The 14,988-nt window shown below is 42.0% G+C and overlaps 1 non-coding gene across 1 annotated transcript; it reads right to left on the reverse strand.

The window, feature by feature from the left end:
* Positions 1 to 14,237: 14,237 nt before the first annotated feature.
* Positions 14,238 to 14,290, reverse strand: LOC115147929 (U7 small nuclear RNA). Its single transcript, XR_003866513.1, has one exon. It is a non-coding gene; the product is annotated as a U7 small nuclear RNA (small nuclear RNA).
* Between the last annotated feature and the right edge of the window lie 698 nt (positions 14,291 to 14,988).

Genomic DNA, 14,988 nt, shown 5'->3' on the forward strand with positions numbered 1-14,988 from the left:
GTTTTTCATGGGATTTTGTGGGAGATTGTTCTTGTTTAGCTGTTTGCCTGACAAGACTGTCAAGTTCGTTTTGTTTTGTATAAGTTTTATGTGTTTTCCTTCTTCACTCAACAAAAAGAAGATGAGTGTACATTTTCCCGCTGCGTCTTGGTCTCTACCCTTCGACAACCGTGACAGCATTATTCTGTTTTCCTCAAAATAATAGTTCTTGCAAGCTATGACATGACGTAATAAAGGAATTTGAATATGTCGCAAGAGAAAAGATAATTCGCCATTATTAAACTCGCCAGATCATTTTCCATCAATGGATGTCGATTTAACTTGTTTGACTGCTATGATTAAGCAATAATGCACGAGGGGGTATGGTATATAAGCCAACACCTTCTTTGGCCGCCTTTTATTCCAGTTCTCTGCTGCCAATGACTGGAACAAATTGCAAAAATCACTGAAGCTGGAGTCTTATATCTCCCTCTCTAACTTTAAGCATCAGCTGTCAGAGCAGCTTACCGATCACTGTACCTGTACACAGCCCATCTGTAAATAGCCTACCCGACTACCTCATCCCCATATTGTTCTTTTTTTGTTGCTATTTTGCACCCCAGTATCTCTACTTGCACCTCATCATCTGCACATCTTTCACTCCAGTGTTATTGCTAAATTGTAATTATTTCACCTCTATGGCCTATGCTTACCTCCCTAATCTTACTACATTTGCACACACTGTACATACACTTTTTCTATTGTGTTATTGACTGTACATTTGTTTATTCCATGTGTAACTCTGTGTTGTTGTTTTTGTCGCAATGCTTTGCTTTATCTTGGCCAGGTCGCAGATGTAAATGAGAACTTGTTCTCACTGGCTTACCTGGTTGAATAAAGGTGAAATAAAATAAACTAAAAAAATATGGCCAATATACCACGGCAAAGGGCTGTTCTTAAGCATTACGCAATGAGTAATCCCAGAGGAGCCTTATTGCTATTATAAACTGGTTACCAATGTAATTAGAACAGTACAACGGGTTTTTTTTGTGTTCAGCCAATCAACATTCAATGCTGAACCAGGTTTATAATTGTAATTATATACTGGGTGGTTCGAGCCTTGAATGCTGTTTGGCTGACAGCCGTGGTATATCAGACCGTATACCACGGGTATGACAAAACATGTCTTTTTACTGCTTTAATTATGTTGGTAACCAGTTTATAATAGCAATAAGGCACCTCAGGGTTTGTGATGTATGGTCAATATACCACTGCTAAGGGCTGTGTACAGGCACTCCGTGTTGCGTCGTGCTTAAGAACAGCCCTTAGCCGTAGTATATTGGCCATATACCACACCTCCTCGGGCCTTATTGCTTAAATAAATCCCTTTTGCGCATGTGCATAACTATAGATAAATCCAACAAGAGAGTTTGAGGGATGAAAATTTAACAGAGGATCTCGGAAACTAATGTTAAGCTATTTTCTGGCAATTGTGCTGTTATTATGTGCCAGATGTTAACTACAAACTGTTATAAATGGCCCATTTGCGAGATTGTCATTTCAATAGGCATAGGCTACAAACTGAAATCTGGGTTCACGATTGTAATTCAACTTTGCCATGGTTTGCTTAGATAAAGGCAGGTAGCCTATTGCCCCTGATAGTCCTACATCTAATTTCAGATAGTCTACAGTAGCCTATTGCCCCTGATAGTCCTACATCTAATTTCAGATAGTCTACAGTAGCCTATTGCCCCTGATCGTCCTACATCTAATTTCAGATAGTCTACAGTAGCCTATTGCCCCTGACAGTCCTACACCTAATTTCAGATAGTCTACAGTAGCCTATTGCCCCTGATCGTCCTACATCTAATTTCAGATAGTCTACAGTAGCCTATTGCCCCTGATAGTCCTACATCTAATTTCAGATAGTCTACAGTAGCCTATTGCCCCTGATCGTCCTACATCTAATTTCAGATAGTCTACAGTAGCCTATTGCCCCTGATAGTCCTACATCTAATTTCAGATAGTCTACAGTAGCCTATTGCCCCTGATAGTCCTACATCTAATTTCAGATAGTCTACAGTAGCCTATGCCTATTGTAGGCAAGATGTAAACTGAACAATTTAGCAGCTTTCTTAGTTCAAATTAACAGGCTAATTTCTTCAACATGAACAGCTTTGCGATTTCGAGGTAAGAAGTGCTTGTGTTTCCCAATAGCCTGCTGGAATAGGCTACTGAGGATGGGGTCATCATTTCAATCACTGAATTAAATATGAATAATATATGTAGTAACTGAATATGCTTGTCAACAACAGCCAGTGTTTTTTTGTTTTAAACCTGTAGCCTAATCTGACTACTGTTACCATCAATCTAACGCGTTCTAATAACTGATGGGCAATTTCAATAGAGCTTTGATAACTTCCAATTTAATTAACTAAACATGTCCATTAATAATTGCATAATAACACAAGGCTACAACAACAGTAAACTGAAGTTATAGGCTAACATAGAAATAGTCCAAAAAAAAACAACCCACGACCAATACATTTTCACCCGCGACATAGTTTTTAAAGTAGCCCAATTTGACTGGAAAACTGTGGACATTGCAACCCTGACTGTTGGTTTGAATTCTTTGATGTACTGTCCAGCAAGTTATTTTGACCTATGTGATCATGTGAACTGGGTGACCTGATTTGGTTTAGCGAATGAAAAGCCTTGTTAAGTTTTTTGGCCAATCGTGTGAAGACTGATGTTGCTGTTGGAGATGTGAGGAAGAAAAATACCCATCCCTGTGGTTGAGTTTAAAGTTTTACATCTGAAGAGATTACGAATTGCATGTAGCAAAAAGCTTGAGCTGCAATGTGTAACTTTTTGGACTAGCTGACCAAATTCACATAGAAATGTGTGTTATAAATCTGTCATTCTCATTGAAAGCAAGTCTAAGAAGTGGTAGATCTGTTCTATGCATGCTATTTCTATGCTTCCCGTTCATAAGTTTAATATTTGCTTCTTTTACTTTTGGTTTTGCACACCAGCTTCAAACAGCTGTAAATAATATTTTTTTGGTTTGGAAAATATATTTCACAGCGGTTTAGATGGTACAATGACTCTCTACATAAGGGGTATTCAACTCTTATCCTATGAGGACCGGCGCAACGAGCAGCTATGACCTGTGCAGCTCGATTCGTTGTCGAAAGAGTATGAACAACATGTCGGCAGAATGTGTCTTTTCAACTATACCCATGTCCCATACATCTTTAATCACTACTTTAGTAGCGGCCATAGCTTCCTTGCTAACGGGATATTGTTTTGTGCAAGTGGGGCAACACCTGACAAATACATTGGTTCCATATCCAAAGTTACACACTCCTTTTTCTTCGTCGTCCAAATAGGATGGTTCTGAACTGTAGATCCCTGCAGTTGTCTAATTTGCCACGTCACCTTCCCTTCAGAAATGTTCAGTGTAGAGTAAAGTTGCATAGTAACATCAAGTCCTAAAATAGGTTGTTCAAATGAGCCTATCCACACCACTGCATCAATTTTATTTAATTTTTTATTTTATCTAGGCAAGTCAGTTAAGAACAAATTCTTATTTTCAATGACGGCCTAGGAACAGTGGGTTAACTGCCTTGTTCAGGGGCAGAGTTTTACCTTGTCAGCTCGGGGATTCAATCTTGCAACCTTTCAGTTACTAGTCCAACGCTCTAACCACTAGGCTACCTGCCGCCCGTCAATCTTCATTAGACCAATATAAATTTGGTCTGTTTCATATCAGCAAAGGACCTTGTGAAGATGCTGGAGGAAACAGGTACAAAAGTATCTATATCCGCAGTAAAACAAGTCCTATATCGACATAACCTGAAAGGCCACTCAGCAAGGAAGAAGCCACTGCTACAAACCACCATAAAAAAGCCAGACTACGGTTTGAAACTGCACATGGGGACAAAGATCGTACTTTTTGGAGAAATATCAGTCAGGAAGTTAAAGCTTGGTCACAAATGGGTCTTCCAAATGGACAATGACCCCAAGCATACTTCCAAAGTTGTGGCAAAATGGTTTAAGGACAACAAAGTCAAGGTATTGGAGTGGCCATCACAAAGCCCTGACCTCAATCCTATAGAACATTTGTGGGCAGAACTGAAAAAGCATGTGCGAGCAAGTAGCCCTACAAACCTGACTCAGTTACACCAGCTCTGTCAGGAGGAATAGGCCAAAATTCACCCAACTTATTGTGGGAAGCTTGTGGAAGGCTAACCAAAGCGTTTGATCCAAGTTTAACAATTTAAAGGCAATGCTACCAATAATAATTGAGTGTATGTCAACTTCTGACCCACAGGGAATGTGATGAAAAAAATAAAAGCTGAAATAAATCATTCTCTCTAATATTATTCTGACATTTCACATTCTTAAAATAAAGTGGTGATCATAACTGACCTAAGACAGGGAATGTTTACTAGGATTAAATGTCAGGAATTGTGAAAAACTGAGTTTAAACGTATTTGGCTAAGGTGTATGTAAACTTCCGACTTCAACTGTACACCAGGTTTCTCTTCTGCTGAACGAATAATGTTGCTGGTTTCACTCGGAACCTGCACAACTCTGATAACAGCTGGTTTATTATGTTGACTGATGTCTCTATCCAGTCGTGACAGCCTGTCGATGATGTTGCCGTAGTTTTGTCGCTCCCAATCAGTAGTTGTGGAAACAAAAGTTTTTTCACAAATCATTGTGTATAGATTGGGTGATTGCCCCATTTTGGAGGAATTGAGTGCATCTTCATCTTCCATGTTGGGTAACCCACGACAGAGGTGCAACATGCACTAACATAAAATAATCTCCCACAAACACAGGTGGGAAAAACAACTACTTAAATATGATCCCCAATTAGAGACAACGATGACCAGCTGCCTCTAATTGGGGATCATCCAAAAATCCCAACATAGAAAAACAGAAACTAGAACCAAACAACATAGAACTAAATAAACTAGATAAACCCACACAGTCAAACCCTGACCTACTCTACCATAGAAAATAAGAGCTCTCTATGGTCAGGACATGACAGTACCCCCCCCCCCCCCAAAGTTGCGGACTCCGGCCGCAAAACCTGAAACCAAAAGGGAGGGTTGGGGGGGTGTCTAGTGTTGGTGGCAGTTCTGGTGCAGGACGAAGAACCTTATCATCCCGCTGATCCTCCCGCATCGGAGGCGGTTCTGGTGCGGGACGAAGAACCCTCTCATCCTGCGGATCCGCCAGAATAGGAGGCGACTCTGGTGCAGGACGAAGAACCATCTTATCCTGCAAACCCGTCAGCATCGGTGGAGGCTCCGGGCCGCGGACCGTCTCAGGAGGCTCCGGGCCATGGACCATCTCAGGAGGCTCTGGGCCACGGCCCGTCTCAGGAGGCTCTGGGCCACGGACCGTCTCAGGAGGCTCCGGGCTGTAGGCCGTCTCAGGAGGCCCCGGACTGTAGGCCGTCTCAGGAGGTCCCGTACTGTAGGCCGTCTCAGGAGGCCCTGGACTGTAGGCCGTCTCATTAGGCCCTGGACTGTAGGCCGTCTCAGGAGGCCCCGGACTGTAGGCCGTCTCAGGAGGTCCCGGACTGTATGCCATCTCAGGAGGTCCCGGACTGTAGGCCATCTCAGGAGGTCCCGGACTGTAGGCCGTATGAGGAGGTCCCGGACTGTAGGCCGTCTCAGGAGGTTTCGGACTGTAGGCCGTCTCAGGAGGTTTCGGACTGTAGGCCGTCTCAGGAGGCTCCGGACTGTAGGCCGTCTCAGGAGGCTCCGGACTGTAGGCCGTCTCAGGAGGCTCCGGACTGTAGGCCGTCTCAGGAGATTCCTGACTGTGAAACGGCGCCGAAAGCTCCGGACTGGAAACTGTCGCTCTGAGCTCTGGACTGGGAAGGCGCACTGGAGGCCTGGTGCATGGAGCTGGAACAGGTAGCGCCAGACTGGTGACACACACTTCAGGGCGAGTGCGATGAGCAGGCACAGGACGTACCTGACTGGGCAGGCGCACTTCAGGGAGAGTGTGAGGTGCAGCTTGGACATGCACTTCAGAGGACATGCACTTCAGGGAGAGTGCGAGGAGGAGGTACAGGACGTACCTGACTGAGGACACACACTCCAGGGAGAATGCGAAGAGGAGGCACAGGACATACTGGGCTGTGGAGGCGCACTGGAGACCTGGTGCCTAGAACCGGTGCAGGATATACTGGACCGTGGAGGCGCACTGGAGGTCTGGAGCGTAGAGTTGGCATAACCCGTCCTGGCTGAATGCTCACTTTAGCCCGGCAAGTGCGGGGCGCTGGCACAGGACGCACTGGGCTGTGAAGGCGCACTGGCGACACAGTGCGTAGAGCCGGTGCAGGATATCCTGGACTGAGGAGACGCACCGGAGACCAGGAGCGCTGAGACAGCACAAACCGTCCTGGCTGAATGCTCACTTTCGCCCGGCAAATGCGCAGGCACAGTGCGCACCGGGCTATGAATGCGTACTGGAGATACAGTGCGCATCACCACATAACACGGTGCCTGATTGGTCACACGCTCCCCATGGTAAGCACAGGGAGTTGTCTCAGGTTTAAACCCTGACTCCGCCAATCTCCCCGTGTGCCCCCCCAATTTTTGGGGGGAGCTGCCTCTCGGGCTTTCATCGTTGCCGTGACTCCCGATCTCGTTGCCGTTCCTCCCTCGCTGCTTCCACCTCCTCCCATGGGAGGTGATCCCATCCGGCCTGGTTCTCCTCCCACGTCCAGGATCCTTTGCCGTCCAGGATGATCTCCCATGTCCATTCCTCCTGGCCACGCTGCTTGGTCCTCTGGTGGTGAGAGATTCTGTCTCGATCGTCGTAGGAAGGAGACCAAAGCGCAGCGTGGGTATCGTTCCACGTCTTTTATTTTAATGTGAAACTTTGCAAGACAAACAATAAACCATAAACAAAACACAAACCGTAACGACAGAGGTGCAACATGCACTAACATAAAATAATCTCCCACAAACACAGGTGGGAAAAACAACTACTTAAATATGATCCCCAATTAGAGACAACGATGACCAGCTGCCTCTAATTGAGGATCATCCAAAAACCCCAACATAGAAAAACAGAAACTAGAACCAAACAACATAGAACTAAATAAACTAGATAAACCCCCCCAGTCACGTCCTGACCTACTCTACCATAGAAAATAAGAGCTCTCTATGGTCAGGACGTGACACACTGTGTCTAACCACCTCTGCTCTAAAACTTTCTCCAAATTCAACAAACGGTTCTTTCGGTTTTTGAACACATTTGGTTATCTCTCCCCAATTGGTGGTTGCATTGGTCAGACCCTTAAAGAAAACATGTATGGCTCTCCATCCATACCACATCTTGCTCTTCACCACACACAGCTCTATAAACCTTTTCTTCAACTACACTGTTCATGGTTGTTCAAAACAAAGACTAATAACTGTAACCCATCATAAGGATGTAGATTGTAGAGTTTCGTATAACGCTTCAAAATAAAAAATAAAATAAATATATATACAAGTATATATATTTCACAGGTAGGCCAGTTGAGAACAAGTTCTCATTTACAACTGCGACCTGGCCAAGATAAAGCAAAGCAGTGCGACCAAAACAACAACACAGAGTTACACATGGGATAAGCAAACAGTCAATAACACAATAGAAAAATCTATATACATTGTGGGCAAATGTAGTAAGATTAGGGAGGTAAGGCAATAAATAGACTATAGTGGAGAAATATTTACAATTTAGCATTAACACTGGAGTGATAGATGTGCAGATGATAATGTGCAAGTAGAGTTACTGGGTCCCACATCTTCATACCCGTGTCTCGTGGATGCTTCAAAGTTTTTGACCATTCATCCAACTGTTTTGGAGATGCTGATTTATGTGTGATGACTGTCACCGGAGGTTTGTCTTTACTACCTTTTACAGCCTGTGTTCTGGTTGGCCTAAGACATTGTTCGTCACCGCTGTCAGAATCTATTGACTCAAAGCCACGCAATGCAGACCAGATGCTTGAAACCCTATCATCCTTGCACAATTCAGCCTGAGGGTAGACTGAGGGAACAAAAGGTCCACAGGTTGGGGCCAAGTCTGCTTTTACGACCCTTGCCTGTAATTGTTGAATTTCTTCTTTTAAGGTTTTTATCTGTTCACCAAGAGCCCTCAAACTCTCTTTATCTCTCTGTAATTTCCTATCACGGTTCTCAAGACAGAATTTATCTTCCCTTTTTCTGATTTCGGCTAATACTGTTAAAGACCATCGTGCTTTTGTCAACGAGTTAGACATTCTCTGTATTTTTCCCTAAGCTTTTTGCATGTCAGACAGATTCCATGTTCCATCTTTGTCAACAAAGACGGAATATTTCTTCATTATCAGTTGCCGACACTTCTCTACTTTGAAATGGTTATTCATGTCACTAGACAGTGAATTTAAAATATTTTTCACGTCCGGAGGAGCTGTTCCGCCCTTTTCCAGAGTGGTTCTCTCACTTAAAAATGGTATTACATTAACTTCAAAAGTTGTATAACATCATCATACAACGTGGCACACCATGTAATCCAGCTACTCTGATGCTTTCTCCAGATACCACATTACTAGAACACGACTGTTGTGAGTTGGTTTTGGATCAGCTCTCTGATGGGTTTATTAAGAGTCATCCGTTGGAAAACCCTGAGTTTATCTCATACACAGATGGTTCAAGCATTGTGAAGGGGGGTGTGAGGAAGGCAGGCTGGGCAGTTACTACAATGGACAATATGATAGTGACAGGCACGGTAGATTTGAGAAAAGCAGACGTTCACTTTGTGAGTGACACAATGCTTAACTATTGCATACAACTTTCTAATGCAGCAGGGGAAGCAGACAGACAAGTAAAAGAGGCATGGGGAATAACTCCCGAGGGGGGACATGTTGTAGTACCAAGACAGTGGGTGATGGTCAAAAAATATGTAACAGAGACATTAGGGCCAAACTGGGAAGGTCTTTATCATGTTTTGCTCATAACAAGGTCAGCAGTGAAAGTCCAGAGAAAATCACGATGGATACATGTCACTCATTGCAAGGTTGTCCATTTTGATGACAAAGCGGAGCCTGGAGAATGAAGAACTGATTGATTAGCAATCAGGGGTCAATCTCAGGTGAAGAAGTATAGTAAAATGATCAGAACCTGATAAGCTTCTATGTTGTACACCACAGTCATCATATTAGGGATATCTAGGTGAAATGTCAATTTCTCTTGAAACCAGGACATGTTACTTTCACTTTTTTGTTTCCTTCGTTACAGGTTATGATAATCTGCCGTCTGAAGCTGAAGCAATGTCCCTTGACCCAAGGCCTGTACATTAAATTATACAAGATCACCAGTGAAGTGTTCATTTTTAGTGACAGGGGGCAGTATTCGGAAATTCAGATGAATGACGTGCCCAAATTAAACTGCCTGCTACTCGGGCCCAGAAGGTAGGATATGCATATTATTAGTAGATTTGGATAGAAACTCTGAAGTTTCTAAAACTGTTTGAATGATGTCTGTGAGTATAACAGAACTCATATGGCAGGCAAAAACCTGAGAAAAATCCAACCAGGAAGTGTGGAAATCTGAGGTTTGTAGTTTTTCAAGTGATTCCCTATCCAGTATACAGTGTCTGTTTGGTCATTTTGCACTTCCTAAGGCTTCCACTAGATGTCAACAGTCTTTAGAATGTTGTTTCATGCTTCTACTGTGAATGGAGAGAGAATAAGAGGTCTGGAGTCAGATGATTGAGAAAATGACATAAGCTCAGTGGCGTGCGCTCCCGTGAGAGTTAGCTGTGTTCCTTTTCTTTTTTGAAGACAAAGGAATTGTCCGGTTTGAATATTATTGAAGATTTATGATAAAAACATCCTAAAGATTGATTCTATACATCGTTTGACATGTTTCTACGAACTGTAATATAACTTTTTTGACTTTTCGTCTGAACTTAACTGTGCGAGCACAGTGCATTTGGAGTTCTCTACCGAACGCGCAAACAAAAAGGAGGTATTTGGACATATATATGGGCTTTATCGAAACAAATTAACATTTACTGGGGAACTGGGATTCCTGGGAGTGCATTCCGATGAAGATCATCAAAGGTAAGTGAATATTTATAATGTTATTTCTGAGTTTTGTTGACTCCACAAAATGGCTTGTTTGGTTTCGTCTCTGAGCGCTGTACTCAGATTATTGCGAAGTGGGCTTTCGCTGTAAAGTTTTTTTTAAATCTGACACAGCGGTTGCATTAAGGAGAAGTGTATCTATAATTCTTTGAATAACAGTTTAATATTTTATCAACGTTTATGATGAGTATTTCTGTAAATTGATGTGCTCATTCACCAGAAGTTTTGGGAGGCAAAACATTTCTGAACATTACACGCCAATGTAAAATGGGGTTTTTGGATATAAATATGAACTTTATCGAGCAAAACATACATGTAGTGTGTAACATGAGTGCCATCTGATGAAGATCATCAAAGGTTAGTGATTAATTTTAGCTGTATTTCTGGTTTTTGTGACGCCTCTCCTTGCTTGGAAAATGGCTGTGTGGTTTTTCTTGTCTAGGTGCTGTCCTAACATAATCTAATGCTATGCTTTCTCTGTAAAGCCTTTTTGAAATCGGACAATGTGGTTGGATTAACGAGAAGTGTATCTTTAAAATAGTGTAAAATAGTTGTATGTTTGAGAAATTTGAATTATGAGATTTTTGTTGTTTTGAATTTGGCGCCCTGCTATTTCACTAGCTGTTGAATAGTGTCACACTAGCGTCCCACATTTCCCAGAGAGGTTAAAGAAGTCCTCATCAACCAGTGGAACGGAAGAAGAATTCCTCACTACCGGCAGACTGTCAGAACGTAAGTTCTGATAGTTATCTATGTGGGACTGATACCAGTGTGGAAGAGCTGGTCACTTTTAAAGGACTCTGTGGACGATTACCTTGCCAATAGGATGAATGAATATTATTGTCTTGCAGACAATTATTTATTTTGTGAGTTTCCTCCTAATCAAAATCAAATCAAATCCAATGTTATTGGTCACATACACGTGATTATCAGATGTTACTGCAGGTGTAGCGAAATGCGTGTGCTTCTAGCTCCGACAGTGCAGTAATATCTAACAAGTAATATCTAACAAGTAATATCTAACAAATTACACAACAAATACCCAATGCACACAAATCTAAGTAGGAATGAATTAAGACTATACATATGAACGGTTTAAGATACAGTAGAATAGTATAGAATACAGTATATACATATGAGCTGAGTAATGCAAGATATGTAAACATTATAAAGTGAATGAGATACCGTGGAATAGTATAGAAAACAGTAAACCCACATGAGATGAGTAATGCCAGATATGTAAACATTAAGTGACTAAGATACCATAGAATAGTATAGAATAAAGTATATACATGTGAGATGAGTAATGCAAGATATGTAAACATTATTAAGTGACTAAGATACCATAGAATAGTATAGAATAAAGTATATACATATGAGATGAGTAATGCCAGATATGTAAACATTATTAAAGTGACTAGTGTTCCATTCCTTAAAGTGGCCAGTGATTTCTAGTCTATGCCTATAGTCAGTAGCCTCTAATGTGCTAGTGATGGGTGTTTAACAGTCTGATGGCCTTGAGATAGAAGCTGTTTATCAGTCTCTCTGTCCCAGCTTTGATGAACCTGTACTGACCTCACCTTCTGGATGATAGCGGGGTGAACAGGCAGTGGCTCGGGTGGTTGATGTCCTTGATGATCTTTTTGGCCTTCCTGTGACATCGGGTGCTGTAGGTGTCCTGGAGGGCAGGTAGTTTTAATGCGTTGGGCAGAATGCACCACCATTGGGAGAGCCTTGCAGTTGCGGGCGGTGCAGTTTCCATACCAGGCGATGATACAGCCTGATAGGATGCTTTCAATTGTGCATCTGTAAAAATGTGTGAGGGTTTAAGGTGACAAGCGAAATTTCTTTAGCCTCCTGAAGTTGAAGAGGCTCTGTTGCGCCTTCTTCACCACGCTGTCTGTGTGTGTGGTCCATTTCAGTTTGTCAGGGTTGTGTACGCCAAGGAACTTGAAGCTTTCCACCTTCTCCACTGCGCCCTCTGCTGTTTCCTGAAGTCCATGATCAGCTCCTTCATTTTGTTGACATTGAGGGAGTGGTTATTTTCCTGGCACCACTCTGCCAGGGCCTTCACCTCCTCCTTGTAGGCTGTCTCGTCATTGTTGGTAGTCAACCCTACTACTGTTGTGTCGTCTGCAAACTTGATGATTGAGTTGGAGGCGTGCTTGGCCATGCAGTCATGGATGAACAGGGAGTACAGGAGGTGGCTGAGCACGCACCCTTGAGGATGTACGCACCCTAATACAGGATGTGGTAGGAGTCATACACCACATCATTACACCTGTTAATTCTTATTTTCGATAACTTTGTTTGAAATCTATTTCTTATTGTAACAGCAAGTAAAATATGCCCTTTGTGTTTGATAGAAATGCAAGGTGTTTAATGTGAATGATTTTATGCTTACTGCTAATGTTTTTTATACTGCCTGTCACGGCTGTCGAAAGGATCGGACCAAAGTGCAGCGAGGTTGTAGTTCCACATTTTATTAAATCCGTGAAACTTTGCAATACACAAACAACTGAAAATGACAAAACAAACCATGACGCAGAGAGAAACAAACACTACTCAAAATATAATTACCCACAAAACCCAGGAAGAAAGACCCCTACTTAAATATGATCTCCAATCAGAGGTAACGAGGACCAGCTGCCTCCAATTTGAGATCAACACCCCCAAAAAACAACATAGAAATAGAAAAACTAGAACTTAAACATAGAAATAGAAAACATAGAAAAACACGAAACACCCCCTGTCACGCCCTGACCTACTCTACCATAGAAAATCACATCTTACTATGGTCAGGACGTGACACTGCCTATATTTTCATGTTTCTTATTATTTTCTAAAAATACATATTTAAGTATATGTATTTTTAAAATGGTCTAGGGGGAGTGCAAGAATATTTTGAAGATAAATACACAACGCAGAAGATTAAAGGTCAAGAGGAAATTAACGATCAATGGAAATAGTGTTTTTTCTGTAATCAGGAATTAATGATCAATGGGTCAGAGACATGGGAGGAATTTGTCTAGACATTGAGCCTGAAACAGGATACTTGTTATTTGGCCATTGACCCAGTTTTATTGCAAGGAATTCTAATTGGTCAACCACAGGCTAGGGTTCGGTTATAAAACTATATCCTGCCTCTTTGTTCTATGGAGAGAATCACTGAGGATAGGGAAGAACGAACATCTACTTCTCAGCACAGCATCTATGATTTGTCCTCTTTGAATAAACCTTTTTTTCTCCCCCTGATTTGCTTTGGGTCTGTGTTATTGAAGAGTAACATCAACTGCCAACATGCCTGATATTTAATTGCACACAACTGGTGTCCCGGGTCTAAATCAGTGCCTGATTAGAGGGGACCAATGAAAAAACACAGTGGAACTGGCTTCAAAGTCCAGAGTTTGAGGGCTCTACACTATACTTTCTTGATTTGTCACATAAACTGAAATTAGGCGAACTGTTAGGCAAACTAACTTTTAGCAACCAGGAAATGGCAGAGTGATTTCTGCATAGTGCATCTTTCATTTGACTAACCTGTAACAAGTCCAGAGAAAGTCTAGTTAAACATCTATCTATCGAATTTACCTGAAATCGCCTGCTGCTGTGGAGAATATAACTAGCCAGCGTTGCAACAAGAGTAACCCACATAAAAATATTATAGTATACTATAATATGGTATAAATACTATAGTATTCACTGTAGTATTTTTTTCAGCCTTTATTGTAGGATTCACTGTAGTATTCACAAAAGTCAGCAAAAACACTACAGTAAATACTGTAGTATTTACTGTAATATTTACTTTAGTATACTGTAGTATTTACAGTTAACTATAATATAAATGTAGTAAAAGAAAACTGTAGTATGTGCTATAGTAATTAATGTAGTATTTTTGCAGATTATAGTATACTGTAGCATTTACTGTAGTGTTTTTGCAGACTGTTCTATGCTGCAGTATTTACTGTAGTGTTTTTGTGGACTTTACAATACTGTAGTATTTACTGTAGTGTTTTTGCAGACTGTAGTAGACTAGTATTACTGTAGTGTTTTTGCAGACATTACTATAGTATTTACTACAGTGTTTTATTATCTTTGACATAGAAGTGGAGGCTTTCTTTTTCAGGAAACCATCTGGAGAAATACTAAAAGAGCACATTTTATATAAAGTGTAGGTAGGTACACTGCCGGTCAAAAGTTTTAGAAGACCTACTCATTTCAGAGTTTTTCTTTATTTTTACTATTTTCTACATTATAGAATAATAGTGAAGACATCAAAACTGTAATATGGAATCATGTAGTAACCAAAAACATATTGATTACTACTTAGCCACCCTTTACAACCCTTTGCCTTGATGACAGCTTTGCACACTCTTGGCATTCTCACCAAAGGGTTCTCCCACCAAGTCAAAACGGGGTTCCGAACCAGCGACCTATCGGCCACCAGCCACCGGGCCAAGCTCCCAACCACCAGGCCACCAAAGATTCCCCACAGTTCCCCAAAAGCTGCCCCTCAACCATCCAAAACCTCTCCCTCTCCTTGTGCTGATCTATTGGAGTCGTGGTGAGAGGGTTACATAAGCAAGTGACATCATCATTCTACTCTCTATCCAGTACCTTCCTAACGATGAGGCTCTTTGATCTCTTGGAGCAATTAGCTCATGGTGGAGATAAAGATAGGCCAGTCTCCTCCTCTCCTCCTCTTCTCCCTTCATCCACCTCTTCTCTTCTTCCTCTACTTCCCCCTCCTTGGCTCCGTGGCGAAGCCAGGCGAGGTGAGGGAGGAAGATGACAGCCTCACTTTCTGTGAACATCCTTATCAGCTCGGCACATATTGATCACATTAACATTACCTCACA

Source organism: Salmo trutta, chromosome 14 (genome assembly GCF_901001165.1).
Source record: "Salmo trutta chromosome 14, fSalTru1.1, whole genome shotgun sequence".
Lineage (NCBI taxonomy): Eukaryota > Metazoa > Chordata > Actinopteri > Salmoniformes > Salmonidae > Salmo > Salmo trutta.